This window comes from Bactrocera latifrons, unplaced genomic scaffold (genome assembly GCF_001853355.1).
Source record: "Bactrocera latifrons isolate USDA-ARS-PBARC rearing strain unplaced genomic scaffold, ASM185335v1 scaffold_272, whole genome shotgun sequence".
NCBI classification, from domain to species: Eukaryota; Metazoa; Arthropoda; class Insecta; order Diptera; family Tephritidae; genus Bactrocera; species Bactrocera latifrons.
The window spans coordinates 158650-161910 of NW_017536319.1; positions in this window are offsets into that span (position 1 = coordinate 158650).

Consider the following 3261-nt stretch of genomic DNA (forward strand, 5'->3'; position numbering starts at 1 on the left):
ATGTAAAAGAATCGTTTCTGGCCACTCCCAAGTGAATGGCGATCAGAGAACTTTCCGCACTTGCGTGAACTTCTACACATGACTCCATCCTCCAAGGAAAAAGTTATAGCTGTTTAAAAATGAGTGAAAATATGAAGAACTTCGCAATATATTGAAATTTTTGTATAAAAATAGATAATGGACGATACTGTATCAGTTGGTGTAGCAGAGAAATGGTTTGCTCGCTTCTGTTCCAGAAATTTCAAAATTTCGATTTTCACTGATGGAATATTGTGTCTAGCGGAAAAATGGCAAAGTGTTCGACAAAAATGGTAAGTTTGTTTATTAATTTTTTATTATAAATGTAAAAATAATAAGTTGAAGTAGATATAAGAAAATACTTATTTGACTAGGTGTGATCATATTATATTAAAATTTCATTGATCTTTATATATATCACTACTATCATACCGGCCATAATAGACTACTATACTAGAGAAAATTATATACTTATCGAATGAAAACATGCAGTAATTTTTGAATATATCATTTTACGAAGATTATTGTTTGAAAATGTTATTCAAAATTAGAACTGTTTTAAATCAATTACGGAATTAATACAGATTATAAAACAACTACAAGGCAATTTTAACAAATTAATAATCAGTGAACTTGAAAATATAATACAAATTTTTACACAATTTATTTGATAACATTTGAAAACAATACAACAACAGGTAGGAAAATATATGAAATCCCACTGGAAACTTTTTAAATTATATTATATTGTAAAGAAGAGAAATTTAAGCCATTTGTAATTTGGTTTTTGTGTAATCTATTAAAACAACAAATGCTGATTTGAGATGGGAAATTTTTGATACACTAACCCCAATAAAACTTTGTTAATAAGCATAATCGGTTATTTTATTAACAAACTAAATATATATTTAAAAAAAATGAAAAAGTAAGAGAAGAAATGTTAAAAAGAATGTCAAAGTAATTATATTCAAAATATATATTAGATTTAGAGGTGGTGCAGTTAACAGCATGACCATTAATTTTTAGCCCAGATTTCCCTCTTGTAACTGCGAATACCTATGCCAAATTAAAGTTCCCTATCTTAATTTAGTGCCCTTTATAAGTTTTACCCTTTATAAGTTTTTCGTGGCAGTGGTCCAAAACATTAATTACGATATCTCAATTTTTACTCAGCATTTATTTTACTTGTACAGACAGAAGGACGGACGGTTAGACATGCAGGCGGATTTCAACTCGGATATCTCGATTAGTTTTAAGTGATACAAACAAAAGTTATGGGAACAAAACCATTATTGCAAGAGTATACAAATTTATCGCTAGGTTACGATTTTCAATAGTTATTATCGTGTCCTCGTAAATAACAAAAGAATATTTACAGTAATTTTAATTTACTCGTTAAATAAGTTTATTGGTTAATCTGTTAATATTATTGTTATTTACACTAATTATAATTTTTGTGCCAACCTTTTTTCCAGAATTGCGAAAGTATTGTAAGAAAGCAATTTATCTAGGCCATAATCCCGAGGAACCTTGTGAAAAAATGTAAAAGTAAGTATCAAGGCGATTGATTCAGAAATTGATGAGATCAAAGATGATAAATAGAACGAGTCGATATTCAAACGTCACACTGTAGATTACACTACTCAACAAATTTGAAAACAAAATTTTCGACTGATGTACTAAGAGAGCTGTGGAGTATTTGAAAAGTTTTGATTACGAATTTTATTTCAAAATATTTCCATTTATCCAATTATTTTTGTAATTTTAGTAAATGGTGGTGGTTTGAAGCTTATACCTTGACTATAACGCCAAAAGTCATACGTGTTAGGAAATTTTTACTATCATTTTCGGTTTTAACAATCCAAAAGTAGCAAGCAACAGTCTCTAACATCGCAGGCGCAAAATGGCTATAAACTAGTGTAAACAATTAAAATTGATTGCGTTAATAAATTATTATTGGAGCGAGGTGAACCGCTCATAAAATTGCGACAAACTACGAGCTTATAATCGTGTAAAACTATTTTTTAGTTTCTCCGAAGGCATTGAGTGACAAATTGAGTTCAAATGACGTTCGTTCTTTTGAATAATATTAAGTGTGCTTTTAACTAAAGAAATATTATATCCGATAAAATCCTGACTACTCAAAGTCCCGAAAAGTATGGTACAATTTGCCAAAGATATTGGAAGATAATCAGGGTTTGCTTATATTAGGGGTATTCTCATGTCCTTGCAAAAGACTTGCACGGTGTACGAATTGAAGAATTTTCCACTGCAACGGCACAGTAAAAAGCACACGCAGAAAACTATTTGTAATGGTTGTCAAATATATCAGACCAAAACTCATTTTTATTTTCGTGCAATAACACGTAAAAATATAATTCTAACCCTGTTATAGCCTTAATTTTACATTAGGGCATATTTCGCTTTAAATTGAATGCAGAAATTGCGCCAATTCACAATAGTCATTTACAATAAATTTACGAATCAGCTGTTCATATATCACTAGATTCTGCGATAGGTGTTCTCGTGACCTTGCGTATTTCGGTATAGAATTTTTGCATTGTATGTCATCGTGCAATCTTGCAAGAGAGAAAAGGGATCCCCCTATTGTTTTACTGTTTTAAAATATGGTATAAAAATTCAAACACTAACAATCAAAAAACGGTTTGTGTCACTTATTTCTCGGCCCATTTTAATGCAGAACAACTATTATTAATATAAAAAAAGTAATGTTAACTGATTAACAAAAAATAAGTGAAATTTTCTTGTGGAATATTAAACTTATATAAATAACGGATCATGGTTTTGGGGTTTAGAAAGCTGTGTGTACAATGGGTGGCGCATTCGCTAACAATGGAAGAAAAGCACGATCGAATGCCACTTTCTCAGCAACATTTGGAGCGTTTTAAAAAGGATAAAGTAGATTTTTTGCGTTGATTAATCACTATGAAGGAGACTTGGGTCTATCACCATGTTCCTGAATCAAAATAATTGGCCAAAGAGTGGTATGAACCTGGTTGTTCGGCTTCGAAACGAATTCCTGTCCGGAAATCGGCCAAGAAAGTTATTTCATCAGTTTTTTGACTTGCAAACTGGTAAAACAATTAATTCTAAATATTATTGCAACCTTTTGGACGAGTTGAAAGAAAACAAGTAAGGAAGGGCTAAGTTCGGGTGTCACCGAACATTTTATACTCTCGCATGATAAAGTGATAATCGAGATTTCAGGCGTGGTTGTGAACC